Here is a 17316-nt window from a genome sequence, read left to right on the forward strand (position 1 = left end):
CTACTTTCCCCGCCCTACCCAAGTGGTTCATAGTCCAGTAGGGATTACTATCTAGGAAGCAGACATACAAACTGATAGGCATCTTTAAAATATACATATTTTAGCTGCATCGGGTCTTAGTTGCAGCACACCGGATCTTCATTGGGTCTTAGTTCCTGGACCAGCAACTGAACCCATGTTCCCTGCACTGCAAGGGGGATTCTTAACCACTGGACCACCAAGGAAGTGCTGAGTGATAAACCTCTTGAAGTAGGAAGCCACAGAGTGACCCCAAGACCCAGAGAGCGAGAAATCAGATAACTCTTTCTGAATGGGGTAGACTGTGAACTGGTTCCTAAAGAAAAAGGACTGGCTCCCTGGGTCTTTCTGCATTCACATTAGATGATGTCTACTGTTAAAATATTTGGAACCTGAGTTTCGTTTTTGTCAGTGAATGGTAGTTTCTCTAGGTTAGAATATGGGCCTGAAGGAGTGAAAGCCACAAAGAGAAGGAAACCCAAGCCAGCCGTAGGTCTCACACCCACCACAAGGGGGAGGAGATCAGAGATGACTGATTTGGGCAAATCATTCACCACTCTTCCTAAAAACTATGAGCTAGCAGGTTACATGGGCAGAACCTTCCTAACAAGTGATAGCTTTGTTTCCTGACATTCATTTTATCAGTCTGTGTTCTTTTCACTTTTCACAATCACTTTGACATGTAGAAAGACAATAGGAAATCTTCAAGAAAGAATATGTGAAACACAAATTCACTAATTTGAGCATTTGCTGAGCTCCTGTTATGTGCAGTGTAGGTATTTAAATATTTTAATCATACTTTCAAACCTTTTAAAAGAGATCTTGGTCTCTGGGTTTTTCTCATTTTTTTGTCTATCCGGCCCCTCAGTCAAAGGCATCCCTAGACGAGAAAGATTGTTACACAAATAACTCCAGGATGATACTGTGAAAATTACACTTGCCCTACAGATAAGAGTGGATCAATGTATAGAAGATGGAGCCCCATTGACTGAAGGAGACCAATAGACTAAGTATCGATGAAAGACGATGAGAAGAGAGGCTGTAACACCCTCACAACAGCTATAAATGACACAAGTTACCAAAAGTGGGATTTCTGGATATTTTAAATTTGTGTGTAGTGCCAGAGTGTGTAGAGTTGGAGAATGGTGTTGGAAGTTAATTTATTCTATTTATGGAGGAACTACTCATGGAGGCTGTGGGTTCTTCTCTGTCCTCCAGACTCTGAACAACAGGCTATCCTCTCGACCTCTGGAAGAGAGACCTAATTTCTAACCAAAATTTAGGACCTATGGTCTGACAAATCTATGAGGAAAATGTGTTGAAGATTTTAAATTGAGATTGTCACAGAAAAGCCAAGGTGTACGGTTGCAATGGCCAGCAAACCTTTATGGGCTTCTTGAGGGGTGGAAAAATCATGCCTCATAGGCAAGGCAGTCCTTCGCCATAAAGATAAATGTGGTAAACAGCAACTTATGAATCAAAACTGGGCCACTTCAGACCTACTTCAAACTCATTCCTTGTCAGCTCTGTGAATTAGGCTCAACCAAGCAAAGTAATTTTCCACTGTCAATGGATCCCATATTAAAACAATATCACAAAGACTTAGCAAAGAGTACTGGTTGCTGGAAAATGTAGAAGTTGCTTTTGTTTGTTTTTCTCTAGTCTATCCCAGTCTACAAATATTTATATTTTCATCAGCATTTACTAGAGGAACTATTTACCAGATATTTCCAGCTCTCCACAATCTGACATGTGGTCATGTTGCATGTTTTCCACCCTTTTTGGTTGGCTCAGGCCATGTGAATGTTTCTGACAGAGAGATTGAAAAAAAATGAAATAAATCAGAGCATTTAATTGCTGTCTTGAGAGTCCTCAGCGCACTCTTCTGTCTGGCACAGAGGTCAGCTATGTTCAATATGGCGGCTGCTCTGTCAGCCACGGTCCATGAGGGAAGGAAAAAGCGTAACCTTCTTCTCATGGTCTACAGCCAGACCTAATTTCCCTTCAAGACACATTCCCATAGCCTGGTGTTTTCAATGACTGCTGCTAATTTCCCTATATTACCCCTAAACTGCGCAGTCTCTTCACCTCACTTCTCTCCCTTAAAATCACAGGCTGTCATCTCCCAAGATCAAAACTGTTTATGTCTTCGGTTGATTTCTTTGAAGAGGCTTTACCTATATGGGAGATATTTTCCCTTTTCTTTGGTCTACAGCACTGACTAAATGTCAAAACAGAAGCTGGACTAGACAGTAATGTGACAGCCAGTGTGGGTGGCGTGGGAGGATCACCAAAAGTCTTTAAATACTGCTTTGGCCCTGAATTCTCAAGACAGAAAAGAAATAGGTGGAGAATTATAATCAGTAAAATTTAGTAAGGACTCAATATGTGTCAGGCATTGTTCAAAGTGCCTTTCATTTAATCCCCACAACAACCGTAAGAATAGGTATATTATTACTGATAATAATAGGTATATTATTATCAAGGCACAGGGAAGCTGGGTAACACACAAGATCCCCCAGACAGCAGAGGAGTGTGACAGGATTTCATCCAAGACAGCCTCGCTCCACAGCGCATGGTTTTGACCATCCGTCTGCACTCACTCAACCCGAATATTCATTGGAAGGACTGATGCTGAAGCTAAAGCTGCAATACTTTGGCCATCTGACGTGAAGAGCCGACTCACTGGAAAAGACCCTGATGCTGGGACGGATTGAAGGCAGGAGGAGAAAGGGACGACAGAGGATGAGGTGGTTGGATGGTATCACCAACTCAATAGACATGAGTTTGAGCAAACTCAGGGAGACGGTGAAGAACAGGGAAGCCTGGCGTGCTGCAGTCCACGGGGTCTCAAAGAGGGTGGATACAACCGAGTGGTTGAACAACAGCTACTACACTCACCTGATGGTGCAGATGGTAAAGAGTCTGCCTGCAGCGTGGGAGACCTGGGTTCCATCCCTGGGTCAGGAAGATCCCCTGGAGAAGAGAATGGCTACCCACTCCAGTACTCTTGCCTGGAGAGTTCCGTGGACAGGGCAGTCTGGAGGGCTAGAGTCCATGGGGTCACAAAGAATCAGACACAACTGGGTGACTAACACTTTCACTATACTCACCACTTCCTTAGGAATTGGGCAGGAGATGGGGAAATGCCATTCATATTTTGGTATAACGTTATTAAGCTTGAAAATGTATTGGGCCTGAAGAGAGGCCATGCTCTAATCCCTTTAAGAATGACTTTAATTCATATTTTGGTATAACGTTATTAAGCTTGAAAATGTATTGGGCCTGAAGAGAGGCCATGCTCTAATCCCTTTAAGAATGACTTTAATTCCATTTACTTATCTCACAGTTTTGGAAATTGCAGCTTTTGTTTTACTTAACTGTGTTTTTGCCTTGTCGCTATACCAAGATTTTAACCTGTTGAAGACAATCCTTTAAAACCCTCTAGTGCCTAGAACAGTGCCCCTGGTATAGTCCAGGGATTAGTTGCTAATTTGAATTTCTATGAGCAGGATTCTAGGGATCCGGAGTGGCACTAGTGGTAAGGAACCTGCCTGCCAAAGCAGGAGACATAAGGGGAGTGGGTTTGATCCCTGGGTGGGGAAGATCCCCTGGAGGAGGGCATGGCAACTCACTCCAGCATTCTTGCCTAGAGAATCTCATGGACAGAGGAGCTTAGGGGCTATATAGTCTATGGGGTTGCAAAGAGCCAGACATGACTGAGCAACTTAGCACGCATGCACAAGCAGGATTCCATCTCAGCTTCCTCCTCGCCCTCCTATTCTGCTTAGGACTCTTTTATTTATTTATTTGACTGCACTGGGTCTTAGTTGAGATATGCAAGACCTAGTTCCTTGACCAGGGATCAAACCCAGGGCCCCCTGCACTGGGAGGATAGTCTTAACCACTAGATTCCCCTGGGGAAGTCCCCTTAATCTTTTTTTTTTTTTTTTCTTTTTTAAGCTTCATTTAGAGCAGTTTAGTTTTATAGCCAGATTGAGAAAAAGGTACAAAGATTTCCCATACACCCCCTCCTCCCACACATGCATAACCTCCCCCATTATCAAAATGTACATCACTCACCAGAATGATATGGTACATTTATTGTATCATCCAAAGTCCATTGTTTACATTAGGGTTCACTCTTGATATTGTATTCCTTTGGTTTTAGACAAATGTATAGTGACATATGCATCGTTAGAATATTGTTCAGAGTATTTTCACTGCCTTAAAATTCCTCTGTGCTCTGCCTATTTATCTCTCTCCACCATTCCTCCCAACAACAAAAACATCACCACCCCATCTCTGGCAGCCACTGATTTTTCTATTGTCTCCAAAATTTTGTCTTTTCCAGAATGTCATACAGTCGAAATCAAAAGCCTGTAGCCTTTATAGATTGGCTTTTTTCACTTAATAACATGCACTTAAGTTTCCTCCATGTCTTTTCATGGCTTAGTAACTCATTTCTTTTTAGTGCCGAAAATATTGTATTATGTGGATGTACCACAGTTTTTTTTTAATCCATTCACTTACTGAAGGACATCTCACTTGCTTCCAAGATTTGGCAATTGTGAATAAAGCTTCTTCAAACATTCTTCTGCAGGTTTCCATGCATACAAAAATTTTCAGCTCCTTTGGATAGATACTAAGGACTGTGACTGCTGGATCATATGGTAAGACTATGTTTAGTTTTGTAGGAAACCACCAAACTGTCTTCCAAAGTGGCATTTTGCACTCTTACCCGCAATGTATGAGAATTTCTGTTTCTTCGTATTTTCACTAGTGTTTTAGCTATTTTCCTAAGTACATAGTGGTGTCTCGTTATTTTTATTTGTATTTACTGATGACATATGATATGCAGTATCTTTTCATATTATTTTTTGCCATCTATACATCTTCTTGGGTGAGATATCTGTTAAGGTCTTTGGCCCATCTTAAAATAAATTATTTTCTTGTTTTTGTGTTTTGTGTTCTCTGTATATTTTGGATAACAGTTATCAGATGGTCTTTTGTAAATATTTTCTCCCAGTCAATGACTTGTCCTTCTAATTCTCCTAATGGTATCTTTTGAAGAACAGAAGTTTTTAATTTTAATGAAGTCTAGCTTATCAACTATTTCTTTCCTGAGTCTCATCTTCCATGTTTTATCTAAAAGTTCACTATCAAACCCAAGGTTATCTAGGTTTTCTTCCACTTTCTTCTAGGAGTTTTATAGCTTAGCATTTTACATTTAGATCAATGATCCATCTTGAGTTAATTCTTGTGAGGGGTATAGGGCTGTGTCTAGATTCACGTTTTTGCATGTGGATATCTAATTGTTCCAGCATCATTTGTTGAAAACACTATCTCTGTTCCACTATATAGCCTTTGCTTCTTTGTCAAAAATCAGTTGACTGTATTTGTGTGGTCAACTTCTGGGCTTTTTATTTTGTTCCACTGTTCTATTTGTCTAGACTTTCACCAATATCACACTGTCATGATTACTACAGCTTTACATAAGTCTTGAAGTTTAGTAGCATCAGTCCTCCAACTTTGTTCTTCAACTTCAGCATTGTCTTGGCTATATAGACATTGGCTTTTCATATATACTTTAAAATAAGTTTGGTGATGCACATAAAATAACTTGCTGGGATTTTGACTGGGATATGGGGCTCTTTTTAATTCCTCCTCTAACTTCTTGGGTAGGGGGACTTTGGGATTTATAAACATATTTTAGAGAGGTCCTGTCTTCTCCTTTCTCCTCCTCTTTGTCCTTTCTTTCTCTTGTGAAGCTTTTAGTAAGACCAAGAAGAGGGTAGGATCAATGGGATAGTAAAAACAGTTCATGTCTGCCTTAAAATTTTAGCTGTTTTCTTGGGATAGAACGTGGAGGCAACTGTGATAGAATGAAAAGAGAAACGATTTAGGAGTCAGGACACAGGCTGGATTCTGGCTTTACTGCTAAATATCAGGATGTTGTGTACCAGTCATTTGGTCAACATGGGCCTTAATTTCTCCATCTATAGGAAATAATAACAGCTAATATTTGTTAAACATCTATTCTGAGTGAAAGAGGAGAGTGAAAAAGTTGGCTTAAAGCTCAACATTCAGAAAACAAAGATCATGGCATCTGGTCCTATCACTTCATGGCAAATAGATGGGGAAATAGTGGAAACAGTGACAGACTTTATTTTTTGGGCTCCAAAATCACTGCAGATGGTGATTGTAGCCATGAAATTAAAAGATGCTTACTCCTTGGAAGGAAAGTTATGAACAACCTAGACAGCATATTAAAAAGCAGAGACATTACTTTGCTAACAAAGGTCCGTCTAGTCAAGGCTATGGTTTTTCCAGTGGTCATGTATGGATGTGAGAGTTGGATTGTGAAGAAAGCTGAGCGCCGAAGAATTGATGCTTTTTGAAAAGACTCTTTAGAGTCCCTTGGACTGCAAGGAGATCCAACCAGTCCCTCATAAAGGAGATCAGTCCTGGGTGTTCATTGGAAGGACTGATGCTGAAGCTGAGACTCCAATACTTTGGCCACATGATGGAAAGAGTTGACTCATTGGAAAAGACCCTGATGCTGGGAGGGATTGGGGGCAGGAGGAGAAGGGGACGACAGAGGATGAGATGGCTGGATGGCATCACCGACTCGATGGAGATGGGTTTGGGTGGACTCCGGGAGTTGGTGATGGACAGGGAGGCCTGGCGTGCTGCAATTCATGGGGTCGCACAGAGCCGGACACAACTAAGCGACTGAACTGACTGACTGATTCTGATTTCTGATACTGTCCTAAGCAGTTTAAATGAAAGAGGACAAATAGATCAGTGGTTTTCAAGTTTTACTTTTATTCAAGGGAATCCTTTCTTAAAATAAAGTCTCACATGACTCCCTAATACATAGAACAGATAAAAGGGGAGCACTTATTTTATTTATAAGTTGAGAAGTATAACGTTTCCCAATGAGACAATGTAAAAGACCACAATCTGTGACCACCATTAAATCCAACTCTGGTCTATAATATATTTGAATAGTGTGCATTTTCTTAGTTTAAAAATAACCAAAACTAAATTCACTCAAATTCTTGTGGATCCCTGAAGGCAGTTTTGTGGGATCTTTGGCTTTCACAGAGCACAGTTTAGGAGCCACTGGATGAGTTTATCTCTGAAGTCCCTCTGAATCTCATATTCTTTCTACATCTGAATTGGGCTCAAGTGGCAAAAACTGCAGCCAAGAATACATGCAGGCCAGTCACTTTTCTCCACTTGAAAGAAGATGCCTCCTTTTCTCTTTTCCCATAGACCAATGCCCAATGTTAAAACAAACAAACAAACAAAAACCATCACTAAGACGTTTTGTTCAGTTGCTAAGTTGTGTCTGACTGTTTGTGACCCCATGGACTCCAGCACTCCAGGCTTCCCTGTCCTTCACTATCTCCCAGAGTATGCTCAAACCTTATGTCCATTGAGTCGGTAATGCTGTCTAACCTTCTCATCCTATGCCCTCTTCTCCTTTTGCCTTCAGTCTTTCCCAGCATCAGGGTCTTTTCCAGTGAGTCAGCCTTCCCCTCCCACAAGTGATGGTATGAGTAGTAGTGCTTATAGCTGTGACAGTCAGCGGGCTGCTTTGGGTTTCAGCGTGGATTCCCTGTGTGTAAATCTGGGTATTTTCAGAGGCATCAATTCAAGCTGTTAAACTTTTGGATGCCATCAGACCGGAAATTCAGGAAAGAGGAAGTCTGAAATAATATCACATAGTGAATGTCAACAACGTTGCTAGGAGGGAAAGAGGCGTTCCCGTCCCACTATTTACCTGTGGGATCCTGGCTACTTGCTTTATATTTGGGGGCCTAGTTTCTTGAACCAGAGATCAAGTCTATGCCCTTTCCAGCTGAATCGTTTACTCTCTGAGTAGTTAACATGCTTCTGTGATCAGTTGCACGGCCTTCTGTCTTCATTGCTGCTCAGTTATCAGAGGCGCTAGTTTCGTGGACAAGTATCCTATGTATACAAAGGGCCTCACAGTCAGAGGGCCCTGTGCTTGCGTAACGCTAAGCTGCTACAATCTTGAAATTCTTAATATTTTATCTTTCAACTTGTGTTTTGTAAGTGAAAACCAATGCACATAAGCAGAAGGGATACAGGCAAGACACATGTTCACCATGGTTCCTTGCACCCTGTTAGCATAACCTTCAAGATGTCCACTGGCCCAGAATTCCAGCGAAGCAACAAGGAGTGGAAGTTCAGTGAAGACCCAGGGCAAGTGCAAAGTGTGTTACGTCCCTGACTGAGGAAGCAGGGGTGCTCACGGCTCTGAGAAACCAAGCTTTCTATTCAAACCAGAACTTGCTTTAAATACAGAAAGAAAGCTATGACATTCTAAAGCACATAAACAATCAAGGAATACTAACATATTTTTCGTTACTCATTTTATTTCTCTGTATTAGCTAACCACTTATGCCGAAAATGATGACAAAGAAGGAAAGGGGAAGATGGGAAACCCATTTAGGTCTTTTTTTTTCAGTCCTTCCTTGCTCATCAGTAAAGCGGATGGCAAAGAGTATTGGTAGACTGTGTGAGTATCAAGAAGTGAAATAAAAGCCGTTGAATTAATTTTGTAAAGCTTTCCCACTATTCTGTCAAGAGCAAAATATATATGCAGCCACAAGCTATGAAAAACAAATTGGATGATTTTGGTAATTCCACACATATGAGTGAAGTGTTCTCATATTTGCATTTAAAGCTGGCATTGCATGATATAAAATCAATGTTAAAATTTGTCATAACATTTTAATCTTTCTTTACTTAGAACAACATTATATAGCAAATAAAAGACACAATGATATGAAATATGTAGGTCTAAAGTTAATAAAATATGTATAAGATCTCTGTGAGGAAAGCTATAGAACTCCAATAAAAGAAATCAAAGTAAGTATAAATAAAAGAAGAAATCTTCTGTGTTCATGGATAAGATTTGAGAAAGCATATTCTTTTCAATAAATGGTGCTAGAACAAGTGGACATCTACATGCAATTTAAAAAAATAATCTTAATAATCTAGGGCTTCCCTGATGGCTCCGTGGTAAAGAACTTTCCCGACAATGCAGAAACCTCGGGTTAGGTCAGATCCCTGGTCTGGGAAGATCCCACATGCAGTGGGACAACGAAATGCACCACAACTCCTGAAGCCCAAGAAGCCTAGAGCCCGTGTTCCATAGTAAGAGAAGCCACCGCAATGAACAGCTGGACTGCTGCAGCTAGAGGGTAACCACCACTCACTGAAACTAGAGAAAACACGCACGCATCAACGAAGATCCAGTACAGCCTAAATAAATCAATGATAAAGAAATCTTTACTTAAAAAAATTAAAAATAATTTAGACTCTGGTCTTATATCTTTCATGAAAATTAATTGTAAAAAGGTCATAGACCTATATGTAAAATACAAAACTACTAAAATTCTAGAGGATAACATGATAATATAGTAAAAAAAAAAAAACCCACCATATATTAGAAGATAATATAGTAAAAAAAATAGGCATATGGAAAAATCTCTCCTAGATTATTCTTTCTTTTTGCACTGCTACCACAATTCACTTCGCTTTTGACCCTAGATGGGTGAGTTTTCCACACATCAAGGAATTCTCCCAGAATTGCTTGGGCATCTTACAATTTAATTTAATTCTGACACTGTCTATCTGGAGATCACATCATATCTCACAGATTAAGGGTTCAACCCTACAAGACTGCCCTTCCCCCCGGCAGACATCAATTGAAATTCTCAAGTACTTCTGACTGATCTGCTATAAATCTACATTCTCATGACCTCTTCTTTCAGATCAATAAGTTGCTAGAATGGCTCACAGAACTCAGGAAGACACTTACATTTACTGGTTTACTATTAAAGGAGACAGATGGAATAGATTCATAGAGTATGGTATGGGGAAGAGTTCTAATCATAATAGAATTGGGTTTCAATAGAATTGGGGTAAAATACCCTTCACCCTGGAGTAAGTGAAGTGAAAGTGAAGTTGCTCATTCGTGTCCGACTCTTTGCGACCCCGTGGACCCCATGGACTGTAGCCTACCAGGCTCCTCATCCAGGGGATTTTCCAAGCAAGAATACTGCAGTAGGTTGCCATTTCCTTCTCCAGGAGATCTTCCCCACCCACGGATTGAACCCCAGTCCCCCACATTGTAGGCAGACACTTTACCATCTGAGCCACCAGGGAAGTCACCCTCTAGTAGGAAATAACAACACACTTCAGTATTCTTGCCTGGAAAAGTCCACAGACAGAGAAGCCTGGAAGACTGCAGTCTAAGGGGTCACAAAGAGTCAGGCATAACTGAGCAACTGGGCATGCATACACTCAGCATCCTTCCAGCATACAGACGTGTTCACCCAACTCTACCTTTGGAATTATTATGGAGGCTTCATCATGTAGGTATGAGCAGTCACTAACTCAACTGCCAGTCCCTGTCCCCTTCCTAGAGGATGGGGGACGGGGGTGGTGGTGAGGCTGAAAATCCTAATCATGGCTTGGTCTTTCTGATAACAGGTCTCCATCTTGAAGTTACCAGGAGTGAACCAAGAGTCACCTCATTAGAACAAAAGACACTCTGATCACCCAGGAAATTTTAAGAGATTTAGGAGCTCCATGTTAAAAACTGAGGTCAAAGACTACATATTAGAACTAATAGTAGAAAGAGTAGACAAGAGAGCTCCTGGTGCTTTTATAACTTAGGAAATTACTACAGTTTTAGACGTTCATTGTCAGGAACAGGGGCAGAGACCAATGTATTTATTTTTTCTATTATTTCGCACTAGATGATCTTGGGTTTGGCAGCGAGTTTTTTAAGACATAGTACCAAAACAAAATCCATGAAAAAAATTAGTTGGATTTCATTAAAATCTAAAATCTCTGCTCTGTGAAAGATACCATCAAGAGAATGAAAAGACAAGTCACAGATTAGGAGGAAAATATTTGTAACAGACATATCTGAGAAAGGACATGTGTCCAACATATACAAAGAACTCTTAAAACTCAACAATAAGAATTGTTGATTAAAAAGTGGGTAAAAGATCTAGACAGATACATCACCAAAGAAGATATACAGATGCAAATAAGCAAATGAAAAGATGCTCAAATCATATGTCATTGTATATGTGTGTACGTGTGTATTTAGTCACTAAGTTGTGCTCAATTCTTTGTAATCCCATGGACTATATATAGCCCACCATGCTCCTCTGTCCATGGGATTTCCCAGGCCAGAATACTGGAATGGGTTGCCATTTCCTTCTCCAGAGAATCTTCCTAACCCAGAGATCAATTGTTTCAAACTGTGTCTAAAACAACCATGAGGTACCTCTACATACCTACTGAAAGGGCTAAAATCCAAAACATTAGTACATCAAATGCTGGCACGTATGTAGAGCAACTCCCAACCCTTGCTGGTCAAAATGCAAAATGGTTCAGTCATTTTTGAAGACAGTTTGATAGCTTCTTACAAAGCTAAGCATAGTCTTAGATACGATCCAGCAATTGCACTTCTAAGTATTTATCCAATTGAGCTGAAAACTGATGTCCACACACACAAAAACTACAAATGAATGTTTATAGCAATTCATAGTTGCCAAAAACTGGAAGAAACCAAGCTGTCCTTCCATAAGTGAATGGATAAACAAACTGTGGCACACCCACACACTGGAATATTATTCAGCAATAAAAGGAAGTCAGATAGCAAGCCATGAAGAGTCTTGGAGAGGAGTCTCAAAAGCTTCAGTTCAGTTCAGTTCAGTTTAGTCACTCAGTTGTGTCCAACTTTTTGCTATCCCATGAACCGCAGCACGCCAGGCCTCCCTGTCCACCACCAACTCCCAGAGTTTACTCAAACTCATGTCCATTGAGTCAGTGATGCCATCCAGCCGTCTCATCCTCTGTCGTCCCCTTCTCCTCCTGCCCCCAATCCCTCCCAGCATCAGGGTCTTTTCCAATGAGTCAACTCTTTCCATCATGTGGCCAAAGTATTGGAGTCTCAGCTTCAGCATCAGTCCTTCCAATGAACACCCAGGACTGATCTCCTTTATGAGGGACTGGTTGGATCTCCTTGCAGTCCAAGGGACACTCAAGAGTCTTCTCCAACACCACAGTTCAAAAGCCTGTTGCTAAGTAAAAGAAGGAAGACTGAACAAAAATTACATTTTGTATGATTCCAGCTACAGGACATTCTGGAAAAGGCCAAACTAAGGAGACAGTGAAAAGGTCAAGTGGTTGTCAGGGATTTGGGGGAGCATGGGGGAGGAATGAATTGGTGGAGCACACAGGAATTTTATGGCAGTGAAATCAGTCTTGAGAATATTGTAATGGTGGATACACAACTATGCATCTGTGACAAGCCACAGAGGTATACAACTCTGAGCGTGAACCCTAGTGTAAATTATCATCCTAGTTACTAATGGTGTATCACTGTTGATAACAAATGTATTACAGTAATGGAAATAATTACATTAATAAAAGAGGAAACTGGAGGGGGGCAGAAGGGTATATGGGAACTCTAGCTTCTGCTAGATTTTTCTATAAACCTGAAGTGCTCTAAAAACATAAAATCTACTAGATAAAAACAAGAACAATATCGTGACCAGTCAAGAAAGAGAGGGAATGGAATAAAAGAAATGTTTTATATTTTAACACCTTCAATGGTATTTTCCCTGCATTTTTAAAAAAGGGACCCCACATTTTCACTTGGCCTTGGGGCCTGAAAATTAGGTACCTGGGCCTGTTTATTCCCTTGTATGAATAATAATAGCTAACGTTTATGGAGCACATACTATGCACCATGCTCTATACAAGGTTCTTTTCATATATTATTTAATTTTTACAACAACCCTATGAAGCAGATAGTGTTTTCATGCCCACTTAGAAATAAGGAAATCAAGCTTGAAAAGCCCAGTGTCTTGATCAAAGTCACTTAGCTAGTAGGAGAAAGAATCGGACTTGAATTAAGCCATCTGATTCCAGAGTCAGTGCCAGGCCCCGCCCACCAGCTAAAACACAGTGCCATCTTAGATTTCAAGCTTTCTGAGCACTTCTTTAGCCATGCCACTGACCACCAAATATAAACCTCACTGATTGCAGCGCTCAGGAATCTGCCAAGAGGACAGTATTGCAATTTTAATCATCTCAGATGTAATGTGAATATTCCCAACCAGCAGATACTTTTAACAAAACCTCTCAAATTCTTTGGATAATGCAAGCTGCATAAATCCACAAGAGTCTTGTGAACATCATGGATGGTATTTCTTCAGAGACCAATTAATCACGGAGAATTTAATTTTCCCTAAGAAAATGTGCAATAGATACATGCTTTTATAAAGCCAGCCTCGACAATTTTGATACTGCACTGAGAAGACATTCAAGAAACAAACGTCAGGTCAAGGACAAGAAATCAAAATGAATCCTCTCAGTTTCTTTGCATAAGTTTTTTCCACACTTATTCCTGCTTTTTTTGTTTTTAAACTTGCTCAGCACATAACTATGGGGTTAAGCAAATGAGAACTTGTCATCTGCATAAGTTTTGAGGCACAGTTGTCTGCACAAAGTTCAGGTCTCTGACCATCTTGTTGGTCCCAGTTCTGGGGCACAGATGCGTGCCTCAACTTACCAGATCAACTTAGCTCTGCAGAAACCAACCTCTCTCATAGTAACCACTGATCTTAAAAGGAATCTGATACAAACTGGTCTGCTGAAGTGGGTTCTGTTCTGATAGAAAATCATATCAAACTGAGCGGAGAAGGCTGTCATGGGAACCTTTGGAGTTTTGAAGTTGATGTGTTTTATCCTGCTGTGATAGAGCCAGCTAGCCCATACATCTCTGTTCTTTGGTGCATGATGGAAGCATGGGGGATATGTTATGATAAAAATCCCAAATATGCCTTCCACCATCTGTTAATAGCATGTGCTTGTGGACATTGTGCCAGGAAATATCGAGAACAAAGGAATGAGAGGCTCTCATTCCACAGAAATGAATCTCAGCCCCCACTGACGCTTGCTGGTTTGGTTACAGATGTGTCTGCGTCCTCAACGCCCAGACCCACACAGCACAGAAGACCGCTTTGGGGAAGCCAGACCAAGCCAGGTCTGTTTTGAAGATGGGCTCAGTGAAAGGCAGTATTGATGTTTTTCTTGCAACGTCTCAAAAATACAATTAAAGCAGAGAGAAAGAACCAACTAGTTGCTGCTTCATATACCTATATGACTTGCTCACTGATAAAGTCATTAAAAACAACCACAGTTCTCTTGGAGGAAAAGGCATGCAAATGGCATGTTTTGAATCAAGGTTTATAAGAAGATAAAAATGCACTGTTTAAAATATGTAGTCTGAAACCATCATATCTTATTACCTCAAAAGAATTTTTTCTTCCATATGATTGAGAATAACTGTAATAGACATAAAACCATCTGTAGAACTAACCAATAACTTAATACAACTAATGTCTATAGATAAGATAACCAGTAGATAATTAGAACTCACACTGAACTATTAGTATCAGACTAACTAAACTAACTAGTATCAGAGTTAACAACTAATGAAAATTCTACTGCATTTTTGAGATTCATCTATTTTATAGTGTGATCCTGGAAAAGATCTGGATTTTTAAGACATGTCTGAAGTACTCAAGAAACTATTGAGTTCCAGGAAACTGATAGTATATACTAGAAAATGCCTGATTTACTCATTAGAACATGCAATCAGGGATCGTGGAGTGCAGACCACATGTAGAAACTTCTAGGTAGAAGTTAGAAATATATCTGTAAAAGCAGGAGCTGTGCATCTATGCATAATATAAAACAAAACTGAAGTCTTATTTTTGTCCCCAAACATCCCTTTGATGATACTTCTGAGTTTTTTCATTAGAGCAAAGCTTTCTTCGAGCATCATCACTAAAGAACACTTTCCTATACCCCCCTTGCCCAGACTCACTTCCCCTCTAGCAAGCTTCCCTTCTCCGGCACTGCCTTTGGTTTGTAGTCTTCCGGCACTTCCGGCACTTCTGGCACTTCCGGCACTCCTGGCACTTCCGGCACTTCCGGCACTTCTGGCACTTCCGGTACTTCCGGCACTTCCGGCACTTCCGCACGTCCTTTCGTGTGTCAGGTGAGCGGCATGCTGTGCACACCGCCCCCCACCCCCACCCTGCCGGCCATTTAACTCTATTGGCTGTCCTCAACAGGAAGGTCTCAGAAGTTTGCTCGGTTTTTTTAATTTAGTTTTTCGGCCGCGGTGTGTCTTCATTGCTGCATGAGGGCTTCCCTTAGTCGCAGGAGCGGGGGCTGCTCTCTAGTCGGCCCGCACTGGCTCGAGGCGAGTGGGCTTCAGTCGTTGAGGCTGGGCGCTAGAGTGCTGGCTCAGTGGTAGTTGTAGCACAGGGGCCTAGCTGCTCCGTGGCATATGGGATCTTGCCGGACCAGGGATCAAACCAGTGTCTTCCTGCATTGCAAGGTGGGTTCTTAACCACTGGAATACCAAGGAAGCCCAGAAGGTCTGGATTATAATGACACCCATGCATCATTTTCTAGTGTAACCTACTCACTTTAGAGATGTCATTGATGCTCCCAAAGTTATATGATCATCACATGACTTCTCAGGCTAGCTGCTAGAAAGAGAACTTCTGATTCTCATTATAGTGTTCCTTCTACTATCAATATATTTGCTGCCTTTCCTTATCCATTTGTCTTTCTACCTCTCTACCCTTCCTGTCCCCAACTCTTGACAGAACTCTTGGCCCCATCAAATTGGGATGATTAGTCTTCTTTTTTTTTGTTGTTTTTAATTTTTTAGCCTTGTCCCACGGCATATGGGATCTTAGTTCCCCAACCAGGGATCGAACCCACGCCACCTACATTGGCAGGCAGATTCTCAACCACTGGACCACCAGGGAAGTCCTGCGATGGTTACTTTTCAATCCCATTCTCACAGGATTGAAAGGAGGTGGAAGGGAAAGCCCTCCCCTCCCATTCTTTCTTCCTATATCTCTTCCCTCTGTCACCTCTGTAAATAAAATTTTATTTATTTATTTATTTATTTTACTTTTTTTTTTTTTTTTCCAAAGGAGAAGGTGTGAGTACCCCCGGGAGGAGCCTGCTGAACCTCGGTTCTGCCCTGCTCCTTGGAGCTGTGTGTCCCGGCGCTTGAGGGTAGAACCGGCGGATTGCTGGCCGCTGGTACCGAAGACATGACGCCGAGGGGGGCCAGAGCCCGTTCCCTCTACCTCCGTACATTACGCGGATCGGGACTGCACGCCCGACCCCCGCCAAGAAAAGGAGGGTTGTAAATAAAATTTTAAAAGAGTTAATGCCTAAGCACATCGTTTTTAATGGATTTTAAATTAAGAAGTTAGCACTTGATTTTCATAGAATAAAGTACTTGAAAGATACAATTATAATGAAGAAGACAAAAGCGACTCTAAATCCACAATCGAAATATAAACCTGTGAAGATACTGATTTATTTTTCTTCTAATATTTTTTGCAATACATAGCTGTGTTTTAATATTCTTGAGACTATCTTAGAGATAAGATTTTAATTCCAACTTTTTTTTTCTCATGTCACAAAGTAATTTAAAGCATAATTGTAATTGCAATGGTTGCTTGTATTTATTGTAAACTATGTGTTGAAAGGATTGCTGACTCCTGGTTAATCATTATAGTAGACTCTGTCTTCGTGGAGTGCTGGTAAATTGGCTTTCCTGGGGAAAAACCCTAATATTTAGCATTTGCCAATTTCCATGGTGTAAATAATCTCCCTATAACTGATTTAAAGCTACTGAGGTTTAACAAATGATTCCCCAAAATTTCTGAAATTTTAACACTAGCTCTTGCAAGCTGACATGAGCCAGTGGTCACACACCACAGACTGTGTGTCATCTCTCTGCCCTCAAGACACCAGGAAGGATGGCAAAGATGCGCTTAATAGGCAAGGAAATAGCCTTAAACCCATGATTGCCTTAGTTCTCTCCTTAGTGCTTTCATCCAGCTGTGTTCCCAGCTGATGGTCTTCACTGAGTGACCTCTACTAATGACCTCAGAAAAAGACTGGCAAACAACATGCAATATCCTCTGCCCTTCCCTTCACGTTCCTTACCCTGGTCCATCAAAATTACCTTCCCTAGGATTTGCTTCCTCTCTGCATTGCTTTTCAATCCTAATGGTTTCCAGCTGTGTAACTTCTATTCAGGTGCCTTTTACATCTGTTTTAAACATGGGCGAACACAGTTAATCTGAAATTTTAAAAAACAACTGACATGTAAGTAAGTTTGTGGGT

General features: G+C 40.9%; 1 non-coding gene across 1 annotated transcript; it reads right to left on the reverse strand.

Annotated features, from left to right (window-relative positions):
• Window positions 1-16171: 16171 nt before the first annotated feature.
• LOC133074302 (small nucleolar RNA SNORA57) lies at window positions 16172-16321 on the reverse strand. Its single transcript, XR_009697146.1, has one exon. It is a non-coding gene; the product is annotated as a small nucleolar RNA SNORA57 (small nucleolar RNA).
• Between the last annotated feature and the right edge of the window lie 995 nt (window positions 16322-17316).

This window comes from Dama dama, chromosome 19, assembly GCF_033118175.1.
Source record: "Dama dama isolate Ldn47 chromosome 19, ASM3311817v1, whole genome shotgun sequence".
NCBI lineage: Eukaryota > Metazoa > Chordata > Mammalia > Artiodactyla > Cervidae > Dama > Dama dama.